Raw genomic sequence first — 19,427 nt, 5'->3', positions numbered from 1 at the left:
CCGGTTCGTGTATTGGGAGAGGACTCGACTGTTTATCCTCCCAGGAATATCCTGCCCAGATATATTTCTGTAGTACAATGTTCAATGTCTTGGCCATCTTCGGATATCGTATTATATCGTATTTAGATATGTGCTATTATTATACGGAGGTACCGTACGGATATTAGCAGCGAGGGAGAAGAAGAGAGCGAGGGATTCGTCGGGTGAGTCTCGCTGCACTTTTCCTGTTGCATGTACGACGAGGAGCTCTCGCGAGTGCATCAGGGAGAGGGAGAGGCTCGTCGGCGTGTATGTATTCGAGAATAAATACACATGAATAACTTTTTTTTCGAGAGCCACAACATGCTGCACTCGAGACCAGAGAACTCTCGATGCGCATCGGAATACCGCGCGAGTACAGAGAGCCCGCGCGCTTCAAAAGTCCGCAACGAAGCGCTTCGGCTTATATGGCGCCCCCGCGCAAACTAGAGCCCCGAACAAAGCTTTGTAGACATCTGTTCTTGTCATAAACGAAAGATTTAGTGATCCTCGACGACCGGGATTTCCATGCAGGCCTGCTCTTCCGATGTTACAGCAAAGATTTTTCTCTTCCGTGGTCGACAAAGATGAAGAAGATTGGAAATTATTCAGAAACGATTCCGGAGCAATTAAAATCCGAAAGAAATTGTCGAAATTTCCGCTTTCTCCATTCGCACGCTTCTCGAGGCGTAAACGTCGAAGTGAACTTTGCATTTTTCACTTTCTCGACTTTCTTGATTTATTTATAATGAGTTTTTCGATTGTTTTTTCAAAGTTTCTTATCACCGGATGAGCTCTACGCTGAAATATCGGCAAAGTACGGTCAGTAATTTATACGAGTTCAAAATATAGGATCGGTGAGTCAGTGCGAGGGTTCGTAGATGCATGAACATCAGAAAGATCAGGTATGACACAGGCCGGGGTCCCGCAAGCGGATAACCAGTTTCAGGTGATTTGTTACTATCCCTGAGCGATCCTACCTCGCGATAATAAAGTGGCAATGGGGCTTGTTAGCGCGCGAGCGAGTTCAACGAGCACATAATCGCAAGGAGCCAGAAGCTCACACGCGCAGAGACTGTGCTTGTGCTAGACCGAGAGTTACGAACGTGTGTTTATTTATTCGTAATCCGACCTGGCTGTCACGATCTTTTTTCCTTTCTTTGATGTACACCTGATGACTATTTTTTTCGTCGAAAAAAAAGATATTGCGACCTCTCGTTCCGCGATATCGTAGACTAAGAGACGTCATCGACGTGTTACGTCGTTCGTTCTTCACGCGAGATACGAATCTTTCGGCTAATTTCATTTTATATTATCCCCGTGAAATTATACTGCGAATAGCGCAAATATTCGTCGCTCATGCGTGAGAACTCGGCCCTCGATTTATGTCTTATTTTGCCTTTTTATATTTATATTTTTCACTTCGCTCTTTCTCGGTGGTATATGTTTGTCCAGGCCTGTCCAAATGTGGCTTTGGTACGATCCCTTTGAAGTTTCCAGCCCTGATCGACTCCAGAAATGCCGCTCGTTCACTCCTTCAAACGAACAGCTTAATTCTTCGTATTTCATCTTTACCCTTTCGGCCCGCATCGCACGAGAGTAGAAGCAGCGAGCAAGTGCATTGCGGCAATAAAACATTTGACGATGACACGATATTCGAAGTTTGGACGATGTCGGAAAGTCGATTTCCTCGAAACTCCGATCTCTCCTCTTTTCCCTTATCTATCTCCACTCCTCTTTCTCCCTTCCCCGTAGCACTTGCTCTCTCCCTCACTCTTCCTTTTTCTTGAGCACTTTAGATCGCGATCCGTGGGAACTCGAATTAAATTTGCCCCGTGCACGAAGGAGCAGGGGCACAGCCAGCAAATATATACCTTTCGTGAGAATATCCTTGATGTCCCTCGCCCTCCCGCCTCCGCTCGTCCGCTCCTCCACCCCGGCCGAAGCCTTCTTAACCCCTTTACCGCTGGGATTTCGCGGGATGAGTATAGTAGCATCAGAGAATTATATTCTCAGAGTCGTCGTCGTCATTCATGGCTCTCGGAGGTTAGGGTCATCGTGTATTTTCTATACACATGGAAACGAGCCTATCCACATATATATTTGTGTGTGCGTTATACGTCTCTTTCTTTTCCTCGTCGGTGATGACTCCTTTGACGAGAAAGATCCCGCGATTGCCGAGAACCAGCAGCAGCAGCAGCAGCAGTAACAGCAGCAGCGGAACATCATAACCATGTGACATAGTGGATACAGCACGCGCTCTCGTCTCTCCACTATCTCTCCGGCGACGAGCGAAGAACAAACTCGAGTCAAGGTAAAACGGCCGCGATCTCTGTGGCCGAGACTTTGCGGAGTCACATACGAAAAGAAAAAACGAGAATCGCGAGATGACCACGCTTTGGCTCGTCCCCCCACCCCGCCGGCTTTTTGAGCTCGTGCGGTGCTCACGCACGAACCTGAGGCCGCTCGTACAACACGGATCCACACGCGGACTCTTCTCAGCCGCGCTATGTCGCGTTCAGCTTCTGGAGAGTAATTACGCATTCTTCGCATGACGCGCATTACTCCGCGAAAAAGCCGAGATGCGCATTACACTTGAACGAAAAACTCTTGGCAATAAAACTTGATGCTTGAAATTCGTTTCGAAATAACAATTTGCAGGAATAAACGTCAAAATGCTACTTACGAAGTGAAATTCGAGCTCCCTCGTCCCGGTAAACTCATCGACAATATTTTCCTTCAGTTTTTCCCACCACTGAGTGCTTGAGTACAAAAAAAAATGTTGTTTTCTCCATCCGAGAAGATTGCTATAAGAATATTTATAGTTTCGTTGCAGATAGAAGAGTCAGAACCCAGCGGAAAGCAGCTCGCGCTTTCATTGTTTTTTTGTTGCTTCATTTTTTAATGCTTCCCTTATCAGGATCCCTCCCATTCTCTCTGCCCACGAGATATGTATATATCCGTTACACGAGAATTATATGTATCTCAGGGCGTGCATCGTAACGAATAGGGGGCATTAGTTAACAGGATATCAAAAGGATATCCTGAACGGTGGGGCCACCGAGAAGCAACGATGAGATGGACCCCACCCAGGATGCAGCAAGGTATACACGTGTCTTTATACGCGTATAGAGCATTCGTACACGGGAACACGTGAATATATATAAATCTTGAACTCTGAAAAGCATAAGGACTCGAGCGGGACGGTTCAACGATAGAAATCGATAGCCATTCAGACCTTTTGCTCTCGCTGCAACTCTCGAAATATCTTTGTGTATACTTTTAGATGGTGCTTCTCTCTTGTGGAACAGTCGATTCCTGGTGTAGCTGCGGAGATCGCTGCGCATACGTGCGCCGTCTGTCGGAGTGTCTGCCACCGCTATAGAGAAGTCGGTGCAACGTCAGAAACGAATACCGCACGCCGCGGATGTGCATATACGAAAAGAGCACGAAGAACACAATGCCACTTCTCGAGAGCGAGACGCTCAAGAGCGCGATATCATCCCTGTTATAAATTGAAACACAGCTTCGCTCTGGCATTATGATGTCTCTAATATGTCTTTTTCCTCTCTCCTATCCTTTCTCCTACTGGCAAAGCCCACAGCGGACCTCGCGCCGCGTATCGTGAAACTTATCCGATCGGCCGGCCTCTCCTTTCATTTGCCTCTCGTTGGGCCATTTTTATTTAAAATTTTTATTCATTTTCATTGAACCGCTCGCTCGGACTTTCTGCAATCCGTCCTCTTTCGGAGTTCGTTTTACGAATCTGTTGGAGAAAGAGTGTTCGAACGAGTCCAGCTGTGGTAGTGAGTTTCGGAACAACTTTGAGTGAATTATTTCGATCGATTCTCATTGTCACGTGGAACCCCTCGAAAGTTTTGTCTCAACAGCAGCCGTACCAATGTCGGGAGGTATGTCGATGTTTTCAAGTAATTTTTCATCCTGAGTATACCTAAGCAGCGATGTTATTCCCATTGAATATTTCGCAGGCTCTTGGCCGCTGCGTAAATTCGAGAAAACTCACGTACGCGCGAGTGGCCGAAACTCGGAAGCAGTCGCGGGTGTTACAGCGAGCGTTGTACCCGTACGAAATTATTCAAAATCCGGGCTCTCCACTGTCCGAGATACTAAATAAATTTTGCGAGTACGTATAGCCGGGAGTCGAGAGCGAAGAGGGAGTCGGAGAAACGCAGAGGAAAAGAGAGGAGAGAGAGGTGGGAGTCCTCCACCTACACCTCGAAACTCTTCTGCGCCCTCCAAACATCCGCGTGTGGGTGAGAGTCCTCTTGGACTATATGGAGGACCACGGGATGTTTAACATAACACGGGCAATCAATTATGCGTCGCGGAGCTCGACAGAAAACCCCATAATTTAGACCAGTGGGCAGAACTAGAGCCCACATCCTTTTCCCGTGGCTTGCCGAGGCTCTGTGTTCCTGGCCGATTGGGCTTTTTCTCCCTCCCTCCCGCGCTCGCTCGCTCGCTCTCGCTCTCGCGTACACAAATATATAATAAAACGTATACGTTAGTACGTCGACATGAGTATGAATAGAGGGTGCATCATCGTTGCGGAAGAACGAGCAGAATAAAAAACGCAAAACTTTGCACGAATTCGAGCAGCACAAAAGCCTTCGGCATAAATCTCGGCGACCTTTCTTTCTCTTTTCTCGTCCGCGTCGGTGCTTTTCTTACGCAATTTTTCTCGAGTTTTAACGTTTCCTTCGTCGGATCTCTGTTTTTCCGTGAAGGAAACTTCTCGCAAGAATTTCATCCGAGTCGATGCGGTGATCGATTCGAGAATTTGACCGAATTAGAGAAACTTTTCGGAATCGAATTGTCGGCGTTCTTCGCTCGGCGATATCTAGTCAAGTGACTCATGCTTTTACCCTGACAATGCCTTGTTCGAACGTAAGCAAAAGTCTCATTAATGTCTCCGCCAGTGATAAATTTAAGCATTTTATGTTACTCTCGTATGCGTTGTACGAACAAATGTAAAAAAACGTTACTAATGTTGAAAAATGGAGAAGAATATCGGCAGAGCGCGTACGGAGCGTAGGATGAGAAAGCAAAGAGGAAAATGCGTGCTCTCTGGTCATACACATGCAGGAACACACACAGCAGTGAGAGCGTGGGGGGCCCCCCACGGCGGGATAAAGTCCGGACTCCAACGACAGTAGCCGTGTACGCATGAGCTAGACAATGCGGCTCGCATTAATACACTTCATATTAGTCCGCTTTAATGCTTGTTCGCTGCCCATTGTGAATGAGCGACACTGTTTATCACCGACCCCCGTATATGCAACCAACAGCACCCCTCTCTGCACCCCCTGGCGCGGGGGGCCGCATTTGTCTCGAGTATCCAACAGACCCGTGCTCGATCGTCAGGGATAACAAATACTTGATACTCCTCTCCTCTCGGTATTAATAAATCTTTTCATATTTTCATGCTCATTTACATCTTTCCGCATAATTATTATTTTTTTACCTTCGGTGCATCGAACTTGAATTATATTTTGGTGCTGGCATAAGGAGTCGATGCTGAAGTTTGCTCGAAGATTTTCGTATGGAATTCCGTTTGGGCTTTCCCGTTAAGTGAAAAGTTACGTTCCAGAGAAACGCCGCGCGGTGCATGACGAAGCGGCAAGTGCAACTTCGTTTTGGAATATTTTCGTCTTTGGAGACTCTGGATTAAGACGTTTATTTTGTTTTTTTGCATATTTTAACAGATTCCAAATAGGACGGTGTCTCGATCGATAATCGAATACTACAAAACATGCATGTCTTCATTTTTTATGACACGAACCGAGACCGGTAAATTGAATTGAAGAGTTAGAAATTACGACAATTTATAATAAAATTATCAAAGACAAGCAGAGATCGAAGAACAGATTTAAAGCAAATTCCTCGACCGGTGACGGTGGAATAGTCTCATTAGAACAAGAATAAATAGAAAAAATGAATGAAGCTTGACACAATAAGGTGAAATATTCAAAAGAATTAGATGTAGAAATAAGAAACTCGGCGAATTCATCGTTTGTGTCTGATTTTGGATCCCCCATGACAAATGATAATAGGAGAATTCGAGCTCCCGCTGAAATAGTACGAGATTTCGATGCACGAGTTTAATGCGATCTTCGAGCTGGTCGCTAATATTGCAATAGCTCGGTGTATATGATATGGTAAGAAAGACTAAATTTAAAAGGCGAGGAATGCCGAAGAGAAGAGTACACTCGGGCGATGAGAGATGAGAGAAAATGCAGATGAAAAGACAGAAAGAGAGAGAGAGAGAGAGAGAGAGCGCGTAGGGCATACACGATGACGGAGTCGGTGGACGAATATAGTTCGTTAGCCGATGATGTCGCATAGCACGTACACGGCGTGTATACATGTATATACGTGCCACCCCCGTAGACGGCAAACGTGATTTTACTTTGCCACACGACGATCTAAGGCCCACAACGGTACATCGTCTTTGCTGACCAATATTATTTCTGGCATCGACTCTCGAGGAGAATCCGCCAAAAACAAGACGAATGAATATATACGTGACCCAAGAACCACAGAATTTCGTATGCTCTACACGATTTTCTATCAATTTTAATCTACGAAAAAGCGTGTCATTTCACTCTTCAATTCTCACTGGTGTTTCAACCTTATTTCCACTGTAGCGTTCTCACCTCTGGTTCTTCTCGTGACTCATCATCCCATCCGAAATACTATACGAAATAATCACGAAATAGTATCGTCGGAGGGTCATCCATGAATTTTTTATTTCAACTTTCGTATTCAAAACGTACACCGAATTTGTCTTTCCCTGGAACTTTATTTCTGGATGAGAATTCGTGGAGTTTTTACGTTTTTTTTTTTTTTTTTTTTTTTCGAGTGATACGTAATTTGGGCTATTTTTTCATCGTTTGTTCTTACTATCGAGATTAATTTCTATTTATTCATTTTTCGATCGTTTCGAGTGAGAGGATCAACGACTTTTTAACTGACAGTGACGATTCATTCCTCCAGTCCATTGTTGTTATCTTTGGAAGCATTGGCAGTTGTTATTGTCATTATTATGCAGATGCATTTAAACGAAAATGACACTCGAGGGTAGACGCTGATGGTGGAAGTCGTTGGAGAGTTTTCTGAAAAAGCAAACTCGCACATAGTACACACGTGAGATTTAAAACGCACATTTTATTTAGTCTCATCCGTTGGTCTTTCAAGTTTTTGTGCACATATCGCGGCTCGTCGGCGGCCGTAGCGAATCGTGGACCAGCCGCAGACTACAAAACTGCACTCTTGGTGCCCTCCCACGCTGATATCGTGATAGTGGATCACCGGGCTCGTTCGCTCTCGCTATACATCCGACTATTATAAATACATACATACATTACAATATCCTCTGAGACGATACACAAAGGGGCAAACCTTAGGGGAATCAGTTATATTTATGCTTTGTTGTGAGCATGAAAGCGACTGCGTTAACGACCCAACCGTGAATGTGCTTCAGCATTTACTGTCGTTGAGTATTTCATCGCCAGCGATTCTCTTTCATTCTCAAGAAAGCCAAGGCTCCTGCTGTACTAATACGAGAATTTTTTTCCGCCATTTATCTGCCACGTAGGTCTGAATTGTAGCAATAAAACACGACTCGAAAACGATTCGAAGGAATATCGTGTTTTATGAGGATTCGATCGAACACGCAGTTGGCTCGAGATCTTCAAAAACTTCACGATTTTCGTCATGAAGAACGGCTGATGCTTTCACAAGCATGACGTTCATCTATTATGAGGCTTCGCATTGACACATTCCAGGAAAGATTTACAGAGACAAAGACGTACGGTGACAACGGTATGAAGAACGCGAAGACGGGATCAAGCATGCAGATGAATAATCTGGGAATAGCCCCATACAGAAGAAGGCATAATACATATTTAAAGAATAAATAGAGAAAAGGATGCTTCGAAAATCGCGAGAATCGTCGGGAAGGAGAAGAGTCGCTCTGGCGCGCGCGTCTGTACTACAAGCACAAAATATCAAGAAGACCGCGAAAGCCAGAAGAGAATGTTTGGTCGAGCGTTGCCAGAATATTAATGTAATGCGTTCGACTCGGAACAAATTGCCATTGCCGGTCTTTGTCAGGTTGCCAATCCTCTGTGTCGTTCGGCCGTTTTGAACCAGCGATGAAAATGAGAGAAAGGGAGGGAGGAATATGAAAAAAAGCACGAGAAAGAGAGAGAGAGAAACGCGAAGAGAGAAAGTGATGTGAGAGCTGGTAGACACAGATATGGGGACAAAGACAGAAACTAGAGGAAGACGGTGTCTCTCGTCTTGCAAATTTATAGAAACACCGTCGATTTTGCTTTTCACGCGACACCAGAGGCACGAACGACAGAGGAGGAAAGAGGGCGAGAGTGGAATTGGGAAAGAGAAAGAGACGAGGCGCATTTGCCTTGATATTTCAAACGCGCTCGATTAATCCTGAAATTATATTCCTTGTGATGCCAGCAGCAGTGCCCGAGTACATAGCTAGACATACGTGCAATCGTCATGTTTCCCAGGTATATAAATATTCGGTTTGTGTAGTGCTCAGACACATACCAACTGTGTGTATATAATTTCAAGTATAAAATACATAGACATAAATATGTATGCTCTATACTCGCCGACTTTGTCTCAAATTCCCTCATCACCTCTTGGACTTCTTGCACTTCTCATTACTATTCCGTTCCGTGCATTCTCTTGCTCTCTCCCTCTCTCCCGTCTCTTCACGCCATTACCATTCCTTCTAGTATTCTTCTCCACTTCGGAAAAGCCAGGAATTTATTCATAGCGACTTTGCCTTCATATACTAACGAATTTACCACACACGGCTGATGTACGCATGCCGATGAATTTCCAGAACCTAAATGCAGTTCAAACACTTTCTTACATTGTACCCATCGTTTGGTGAATTTACCTCTCATTATTTTCATAACTTATCGAATATTTGGCAAAAATGTCTCGCTTATCTATACCGAGCTTATCTATACGCTCTGAATTACGACACCGTACATCATCGATCTCTATCCGTGGGATCATTAAATATAACCTCGAAATTTTGTTCGTTTTGGCGTCTATTCGTTGCTTTGATTTCTTTGATGTTTATATTTGGTTTTCGAGCTCCTCAGCTTCGGGATCGATTTTTTTCAGTACTCTGATTCACGATAGTTGATACGATCCTTCGCGTTCGGTGGAAGCTGCAAATCACTCGTGCTTCAGCCCCCCACATGATGATTCGCGAAAGAAAAAACGCGCAATCCCAACACACAGAATTTTCGGTTAGCTCTTCCAACGTGAAAATCCTTAATCTACAAATCGCCAGAGATAATTTGGAGTCTTGTAGACACGGCAAATATCTGTATAGAATTGGCGGTGGGAGAGATGGGCTCAGGGGCTGATGGTGCCGAGAGGTAAACGTTGCGCGCACGTGGTTGCAAAGAGTATGTTTGGCCCCCCTGATATGCGTGATATACAATGATGCTTGTGTAGCATTTATGTATGTATGGGGTGCGGGAACGGAGATAGGTATGGAGCTGAGTGGATGGGCTTGATCGTCAGGATCACTAATACAAGAGATGTTTGCGAACCTGTTAATAATGCTGCGTTTGCTCGCTGGGTTATTAGTGATGGCAAACACTTTAAATTGTTCTCAACGAGGAGATCGGTGATAGAGAGGAGCACTCTTGGAGATGTGGCTTCGAGAATCGTGGGATTCACTGGCTCGGCTTTACATTGCTTATAATTATTGTTAGGAACGAATTTCTGTCGTTGACTCCCGATGAGCTTCTCACTTGCGCAAGCATCGAATTGTTGCGAAGGAATCCAGAGTCGTGTTATTTTTAAGGAGACTTTATTGAAAAAGTTAATTCGATGGCAAAGTGCACTGGAAAAAGGGAGTGAGGCATCGGCAGCCTTAAAGTTGTCTCCACTTTACGAATTGACGTTTTTTTAAAGAATTTTTTATCCTCGTTGCCAGAGTCCTCTGGGATGAGAGTCAAAAGCGTGTACAACAAGTGTGAGGAGCCATAAGACTGAGGGCTGGAGAAAGGGGACGAAAACGAGAGAATGAGAGATTACAAGATGACGAAGAGGCGATATAGTCCTCGCGGATTTCGATAACCCCCAACCAAACAGCAGCAAAGCCGTCTCATTCACGTGCATTCGCTCCAAGTGTGTTTGCAGACTCGACGCAGCGATAAGATGCCCTGGAAGGAGAAGCTCTTCCACAACACGAGGGTGTTCCCTTCGGGAAGCTGGGGCCAGGGACCTTCTCTACCGATTTCCCAACCCTTTTCAGACCGTATCGTTCTTTCCTCTCCTCGTGTCGTGTAGATATTCGATTCGAGGAAAGGAACGGGGATGTGATTATAATGTACAGTGAGTTTTGTGCACAATCGATGAGCGAAGCAATCAGGCTTTGCGACGGAGCTTATCATCTAACTGGACACCAGATTGTATGGGTATGAGAAAAATTATTCGAATAAAGTTCTTTCATTTTTTTTACTAATCTAAAGACGCGAAGGATCGACAAAAAGTCAATGCTCAACGGCAGACACGAGAATTCGAGGAGAATGGAAACGAAGGGTTGTTCTACAGTGAATTATACAGTGTTGGAAGCCACTGAATTTATGATTTGCTTCGACTCATCATTGTGGCGAACTACCCCGACGCTAAACCAATGACAATTTTCACAAAAAAATGCTTTCCCTAATTTTTCCTAGATTTCACATGTCAGAATGGGCGACACAAGACAGAATGCCAACTCGTGCGAGGAATATCGTGACCATGCAACAAACGTTGTTCGTCGGAAAAATTGAAGAGCGAAAAGATTAAGTTTTTATTGACTTTAACCTAGAAAACCTCGTGTATGATGATAGAGCCCGTTACTATAAAGTCTTTTTGGCTTCTCCGCAACGGCAAGCCTCCTTGTTTGCGATCGTTGAACGTACCGCGTGTTCCTTTAGATACTCTGTTTTCTACCACGACTCGCAAAAGCACCCACACTTGGTCGTATCCGCGCAGAGGATTTATCCAGCATCGTGGAACACATCCAGTGAAAACTAAACTGGTTTAGCTCCTAAGCACGTTAGAACCCCTTTAATAGCTTATAGGTAAACAAAATTAACATATCTTAACAGCGTTAAGAATTTCAACGTGGCTCTTGCACTCGTCTTCCTGTATGCGGGTGTATATACTTCGCCACAGAGTATGAGTCGCGATGGTGCAGGGCATTGGAGAAGAAGGGACACACGGTTTCCCGATGCCACAGGGGTGAAGATCGCAGGGTTCCTTCTCCGCGGTGTACTCGACACTCTGTTCTCGTATAGCTCGCTGGCGTCGTGCACTCGCTAAGTTTGTTAAGTAGCGTCAAGAGAAAACCGCCATGAACCTTACTGACACGCGATACCGAAACGCTACTTGCTCGTCATGCCCAAAGAAGAGCACAACAACGATCGCGCTGTCTTGTGCCGAAATGAGTAGCATCTTATGCACCAACTTACACAGCATACTTTCGAAGCTGTTTCGAGGATGATGCTGATGAGGGATCCGCCCGTATTACGTGTTGGGGCTAAGAGTGGAGATGCCTTGAAAGCTCATTCTTTACCTGTAAGACTTTTAACAGTTTGAAAGGTGCTAGAACGGGCAAGCTGTGACTAAAAACCCAAGTTGATTTTTAATCTTCCTTCGTATTCGAAGCCAAACGTGTGGATTTGACGGTTTTTTTTCTGCAATTGAACTGCAAAATGAATGTCATTAATTTTTTTTACTTTCTTTGCATCTGGTCCAATTTCGTTCTTTCGTCGAATTTTTCTTTCGATTCCTTTTTTTTTTCTAGAAAGTCCAATGGTATTTTGTAACAAAGGAAAAACAGTAGTCTGCAGAATTTAAAAGCGGCGAGGGGAATACGCTCGTCAGATTTTTTACGCTAAAAATGTTTGCCGGAGCTGATCAAGCGTCACGACGTTTTCCCTAGCTCCGCGGATCTATCCTGCTCGATCTCCGGCCTCGAAGGCTCCGCCTCGGCTGCACCATAAATATGCAAATCGTCGATTTCTCGTTTCGCAGGTTATGCTATTCTCGCGGACAAACATTTCCCGAAACGATACGAGAGCGCGCTTTCGCAACATCTTTGCCCGGTTGGTCGAGAGAATTTAACCAGCGTATTCGAATCAGGAGTTTACTTTACAGCACGTCGTGACCCTGTATTTGCTTTTCCGATAGTCTCGATCTCGCAGTTTCGATTTTTCAATGTTCCTCCGCACCTGCATCCCAGGAATTTCTTTCTTACGCGATATCTCGCGAACACGTCGAACGTCCTGGTGTTTTCTGCCCGCCGATATCATCCGCTCCCGGAGAATTTTAATACGGTAAACCCTCAAGAGATCCAATGGCTTTCTGCCCCACTGAATTATTCAAAGATTTGTAGTCCCACGCACCCTGGCAAGCCTCTTTTACCTGCACAATCCTCTGCTATTGGTTGGAATAAATCTTGAGCTCGATACTCGTATTATCGGTCACCGTGTTGCTCGTTTTATTCATCGAAGCTGGAGAAATCATGAGGGCAAATTGAATTCGAATTGAGGTAAAGCATAAATTTTGAACTCTCTATGGAGCAGTGCAGACTGACGTAGCCTCGAAGGAGTTTGATAGCTCCACCGGAAATCAAAACTCATATTTTTCATTCTACTATTTCTGTAATGATGGGAATACACAATTTCATTCGGATTATCAAATCGAAAAATCTCCTGCTCGCAAATTTATGCGAGTTTTGCTCCAAAAAGCCTCCAGTCGACTTTCTCCCTTATTTCAGGAATTTCCAAGAAAATTCGTTAAAATTTGGACGATCGGCTGGTCCACTTGGACGTCAGTGGACAAATCGACGACCCGGAGACCTGCTTTGGAGCGAAAGCCCGAAAAGATCTCATTCCGTGCTCCAGATCAGCGGACCGATAGTCAGATATTAGCAAGGCTTTCGATAATTGTACTCCATATTTGGGCCCGCAACGAGGTCACAGTTCAGCTTCAACGGTTCCACGTGAAAATCGCATTATTACTTTCACCGTAATAAAAATTCTATAAAATTTAAAGCGGTCGGTGACAATTACCTTCGCATGTGACAATTAATCGGTGACTTCTGAGAACGCGAGCGGCGAATTCTTGCTACCAAAAAGGCGGCGAAGCGACGCTCTCAATCACGGTGGCGATACGATCTTTTGTCTCCCACTTCACACCGTCCACGGAGCGTTCGAAGACATTTATTGTTTCGGGGTATGGTAGAACGAGAAATAGTTATAAAAGTGAGAAAGAAACTGAGAGTGAGCGAGATAAAAAGAGGAACGCGATGAGCGGGGGATACCGAGAGCGCGTAACATCATTTCGACGTGCTGTATTTGGACGGGTTTCGCCGGAATAAACACGAGAGATGAATAACTAAGTAGATCGAATCTTTGCGGCTGCTGCTATAGTTGTACTACAAGCGTATTATATAATATGTCCAGGCCAGTTTACTTCGTGGTCTCGTGGTTTCGGGGCCACAAGCCGCGCGCGCCATCTTAGTCCCTCGTTGAGGTATCGCGGTCTCGTCGTTTATATTCTCCGTGTCCTATACCGAGTGTACACACGTTAATGTCCATGTACACGGCACACTTTTCTATTGTCGGTCCCTCGAATCACCCGAACAGTTGTAAAATATTGTTTTATCCCTGGAATTCTCTTCCTTCGATACGAATACTAATTTTTTCCATTAGAATTAACGCTCACGTGGAAAGCAAATGTTTCGAAACGTCACGCGAGTTTCGTTGCATCAAATATCGCTTTTCTGAGGCGCTCAGTAATTCTCAGGAAATGAAAATCACTGATTGAGGGCAAACGAGACTTTCGCTTCTTTCTTGTCGTTGATGCTCGTTTTTATCGTCACATTGAAATTGATCGAGGGAAAAAAATGAACGCAGGGTCGAGTTGAAAGTGTAGCGTTCGCGGTTTCTTTCTCTTTTTCGTGGTCTGTCGGTAAGCAAGTGGATGGGAATGTCTTTTGAGACTCGCCAGTTTCAATAGGATCGAAGAAAGATTCAGTGACTATTGGCATGGTCTCAGCCTCGCGAGACATCATTTGTACAGTGTACATAAATGTAGGCCTGATTGTGGGGAGGATCGTCAAGCAATTTGTCGAATACTGTGAGGGAAAAATAAACAGAGATGTTGGGATATTTGGGGATGATGAAGATGAGGAGAAACGTCATTTTCGTTAGCTCGGAAATGGAGACGACGATCAAGGAGGAGAGTTACCACACGCCGAGGTTGATTTTCTTATTTATCCCTCCGTGCTCGTTACTCAGCGGGTGGTAATAATTAACGCCGCTGCGTTTCACTCCGCGGCAACGTGCGAGTTGTGCTGGGACTCGGTTGAAACGCTTCGAGAAGGGACAGACAGCTAGGAATGAATCTGCTTGATACAAAATATAAGACGCGAGGCAATTCAATGTATGCGGAACGTTCGTCGATCGAAGTAGCGAACGTGGGCGAGATTATGTATTCGTTTGCACACGCGGCAAATAGTATTGGTCCATGGGTGTGCGCATTTTCAGAGTCGATCCTGTCTAACTGACAACCAGGTCGAACCGCCTCCAAGGACAGCACAACTCTCAGCATCCATCCGCGATGAAGTATGTTTACCTACATATACATGTGTATGAACTGAACAGCTTCGAAATCCCATCATTTTCTCTCTCGCCCGTGCGAAGCATCGGCAACCTTCACAGATTGAGAATCCGACGCTTCCAGCCTGAATAGTCTCTCGACATTTTCTCGATAATCGTAACGATGAGAGAATCGAGAACTTCCCTCCCCGGCTTTCTCGTCGAACAGAAACTCACGCCCGGCAGCACAACGACAGCCGCATTGCTTCGAGATTCCTTGACATCAACGAGACGACGTATCGCCCCTGGCATTGTAGCTATTATAGGGATATTCCGTGTATATATCTATACAAACAACTCTATGACTGTATATCACCGTTTGATACATTCGTACGCGAAACTATCGAAATCGAAATCCTTCGAGTCGAGAGGGACGCGTGTTTGGCTCTGTGATTGACAATTATTGTTCTCCTCATTTCAGGGCTGTGCCGTCTACGCGGTAGGAATTAATTATTTGATTAATTGAATATACCGAGCGAATGGAGCACGTAGCTCGTGGATCTTTCGTGGGAGTTAAAAAAATGCTTGGAAGTCGATGAGACGTTGAATGGCTGGAGTGAAAAATGTGGGGGAGCTGACACTTTGCTGTGACGTGATTTTTGAGTTTTTCGTCCAATTCCCGATGTAAATTCTCGCTGAGGTTCGTGTCAATATCTTTCAGATGCGAAGAATGTAATGTGATCAGGGAAGAAGAAAAAGGCGAGGGTATTAAAAAAATTCTTGGAGAATGAATGTGACAAGCTCCGCCATTTTCCTTTTATAGCATTTCACTTGACCGAGGAATCGCCCACGCTTTTTCAATTTCTATTACTCTCGAGCTTCGTTTTGTCTGTTTCAACTTTGCCACGATGGAACTTGAATTGTTGCTTTTATACCGGATGGCTAGAAGAAGCGTACATGCGATCGCTGCGCTTCTGCTGGTGTAAATAATGTACGAACGTTGCAGGAGGAAGATATCGAGTGAGAAAGAAAAAAAGAAGCGTAAGTGAGATATAAACTTGAGACCCCCTGTATATACCCATAATCGTTCGGCTATTTTTTGGTTCGATCGTAAAATCTAACGGGCACATAAAAACGTGAAAAGAAAGAAGAAAAGACCTCGATGCTCAGTTCTTTTCCTTCCCTTTCTTTGTAGAAAATCTCGGAACGTGATGCTCTCTCTCTCTCTCTGTCTCTCCATCTTTCTCGCTTTCCCATGTCCTTTTAGGTAGTTATTAATAATTTATGATAATTATCGCGAACGTTCGGGAGACAGCACGTTCGAATGCTCTTAAATTCGAAGACTAAAGACTCTGGCTCCGTCGTAAATTGCGTTGGAGTCCATTCCCGATGCGCAACCGCAGTTCTCGATTGTAATTTATAATTATATTGAAATCGTTCCCGGATACTGAACGAGCACGCTCTTCCAATAAATGCTCATTTTTATTCCCTCCATATTTTATCGACAAGAAGCCAACCGATGCTCGCACCCACTTCAAATAATTCGTTCCAAGTAATTCACTTCCATTGGAATGATCTGGAGACAGAGCAGCGACTTGACAAAGTTGCGATACGAATATTTCATGTCCAACGAAACTTCTGTTTCCAGTGACCTAAAAATAATGATCGAGCGCAAGTATCGTCGAGGAGAAATTATCAATGCTCAATGATGAGTCATAATTTGTGAAATTTTCTTTTGGAATTATCATCAATTGACAAAGTACGTTATATCGTTTTCAGGAATCGAAATGCTTTCGATGGTGACCGAGAGAAGGAAAACGTTGATGGTTACGATCGAAGCTATGCTGATGATAATGAGGACCGACAACGATTCATGTGGTATTTTGCAACGAAGCTTTTCATCCGAGCGCATCTATCAGAAGGGCCGTCCTCAGCTATAAAATGTGATATTAAAGTGTGAACGAAGAGCGTGTGTAAGAAAGAGATGAGCAACAGGAAAATGTAGTACGAGTGGGTCCAAGCACATGAATATTCATATCGTGCAGCTTTTCAATTTCGCGCGAATACTTTCGTTGTCACCCTTTTAGTACTTTTATGGCTCGTAAAGGTCGTCACTGAAGCATCGCCGGTATCTGACCCAGGATTAGCGGCCATTGCTATGCCTTCATGGACACTCTCGTATGCCAACGCTTCTTTGAGAGAATGAAGAAGAAAAAGAGAATTGAAAAGAGGCTGAGAGCATGCAGGCGACTTCCCAAACTGGTGGTCAAATCTGCTTTTGCACGCTTGCACCAACGCATACGAATATACGGCTCATTTATTTTACGTGCATTCTCCGCGTCCCGTTGATAGACACTTTACTTTGTATCCTCATAAAAGCTACAAAATTATCGTCCCTAACGAAGGGATGCGGAGCTCAATCGGTGCGGAAGACTGAGCCTCGCCGGTAAGAGGCACTTCAACGGTTAACGCGACGAAAATATTGTTTCATTAAGAAATCATGCGACTCGAATAATAAGTTGATATATTAAGAGTAGCGATTAATTACTGAGAAGAAAAGACCTTAAAAGTTAGGTTCGATTGAGTTTGAAAAAATACAGGAAAAATTTTCATCGTTTCCTCTCTTCCAATCCCGTAAGTGCCAATTGATTGTGTGCCGTTTGAAAGAAACCGTAGCAGGCGGCTACAGAAGGAACGACGAAATCTGTGGGAGTTCAGGAGCGAAGAAGCGAAACGTACAAAGTAACTTCTATCCGGGAGTTCCGTGATAATTTAACAGTCAATTAGGTAGCGTTTGGTAGGGAGATTGGTCGAGGCTGGCAAGCTTCCGAACTTGAGACTGCGGGTGATAATATCGACTGGTAAGCGTTATTTCGGTGAAATCGCTTGGGTCTCTTGAGCGCTTCGTCGGAGCTTCGAATCCTTGATTCTGCTAGGAGCATCGGTGCCCTCCCCGGCGCCTCCACCTTGTCTCTCTTCCACACACAGTCCCTCAACCCTACTGGGAACGTGTAGCTGTGCACATGGATTTGGAGGCTGCATGGTACGATGCCACAACGTAGAACACCACGGTAATTGTTTGATTACTCAGCACGGTCTTGCTGAGTTACCGGTTAAACTGGAACTACGGGCACGGCAAGAAATCGTGCATCGCGCCTCTTCCCCCTCTTTTTCTCTCTCCCCCTCCCTCCTTCGAATCCCAACACAATCTTGAAGTTTCCTTTTCGCTTTGTACGCGTAAACACCCAGCTTATATACGCGAGAGCGAAGAGTATCAGGATGACAATATAACCACTGAAGATGCCTGCTCCCTCGAGATGGACGGATCGAGTTCTCATTTCGAGGGGAGTTCATCATTGTCGCCGTCGTCATACTCAATCGGTCAGACGTTAATGAAAGATTATTGATCGATCGATCTTGACGAGAATCCCACTCGCCCGATCAATGACCCTAGAGACTTAACATCTTTGGCGCCATATCGATGAAGCCTTGTGTCTCGTGTGCCACTTAATTCACCATAATCGATCAATCTATCCGGCGACGCTCGTGTGAGGAAACGTTCGTACGAACGTGACACGGAAGTTATGAGCTCCACACTACACCACGCAAACGACGACGTCTTTTAACCGAATCTGAATCAAAAGAACGACTCGAAGGATACCAGAGCCCCAACCGCTCATTAAACTTTTCCCATTTCACCTTGTTCGATCGCAAAGCCACGCGATTATCGGGCGTCTCAATAGGCGAGAATCTACCAGCAATATTCCAGTATCTGATATCACACCACAGCATTGCAACCTAAGCGATACGACAAGGGTCATTTTCGTACTTTGGGTACGGAATTCAAAGTTTAGTTAACTGTGAATCAGATACATGTCGGTGCTACTATAATGGCAGAGACTACAATATAATATGGAGTGTAGTAGATAAGTGACCCAGTTGGCAAGCTCGTCGAGACGTTATACACTTCATGGAGTAAAACGTTAACGCTTAGGCGCTGTTCGCACTGCCAGAATACTATAACATACGTACGTTTTCTATATCAAAGTATCAACTGTCGTGCGAGGACTTCTCACGAGTGACACAATGCCGCACCGGCATCCACACGTGCGCACACATCTCGCTGCGTCTATCTCTGCACTCGGGATGCTTAGATTGAGGAAAAAAGTCGCCAGAACAAAAGGGAGAAAAAGAGAGCGAAGATGAATAGAGGATGGACTCCCGGCGCGCGAGAGAGCAAAGACTCTTATATACAGTCGAGATCCAAAGAGCACGAGGACGTCGAAGACGAAAACCGGAGAACCCCGGGGGAGTATCTATCGGGGATCGGCACTCTGCGGGGAGATTATTTTTATAGAGGTCTCCTTCCGTCATCTCGTGTGTCCTTTCACGGATGGCTTACCGAGGGATTCAACTACATCGTCTTCGTGTATTTGGACTCAACCCAACGGTGGCTTCTTAACCCTCGACCTTGCCGATCTCCCCAAAGAAATGCTCCTTTCGAATCACTCCGTATTCGGTGATTCCGCTTGTGGAATCTTTGGTTTTTTCATAATTTTTTTTGAACCTGACAAATGGTTATGGAGTCGGTCTTCTCTTGGAGAATTTTAAAAGGGTTCCGGTGAACTGGAGTCGGAATCGTCCAGCTCGATTAGCGATTCAATCGAATTGTTTCGAGTTTAAATTTAAATGGGAAATGATTTTCGATTATTCACGGATTCCATTCAAATGGACGAT

At 44.8% G+C, this 19,427-nt stretch overlaps 1 protein-coding gene across 1 annotated transcript in view; it reads left to right on the top strand.

Moving 5' to 3' along the window:
• Window positions 1-17,191, top strand: part of LOC122411684 (uncharacterized) — a 94,894-nt gene extending 77,703 nt beyond the window's left edge. Inside the window, exon 5 of the mRNA XM_043420678.1 lies at window positions 16,470-17,191. The gene's annotated coding sequence lies outside the window, so the exon portion shown is untranslated. The remainder of the gene's footprint in view (window positions 1-16,469) is intronic.
• Window positions 17,192-19,427: the final 2,236 nt, after the last annotated feature.

Source organism: Venturia canescens, chromosome 5 (assembly GCF_019457755.1).
Source record: "Venturia canescens isolate UGA chromosome 5, ASM1945775v1, whole genome shotgun sequence".
Taxonomy (NCBI): Eukaryota; Metazoa; Arthropoda; class Insecta; order Hymenoptera; family Ichneumonidae; genus Venturia; species Venturia canescens.
This window is presented reverse-complemented; position numbering and strand designations above follow the sequence as displayed.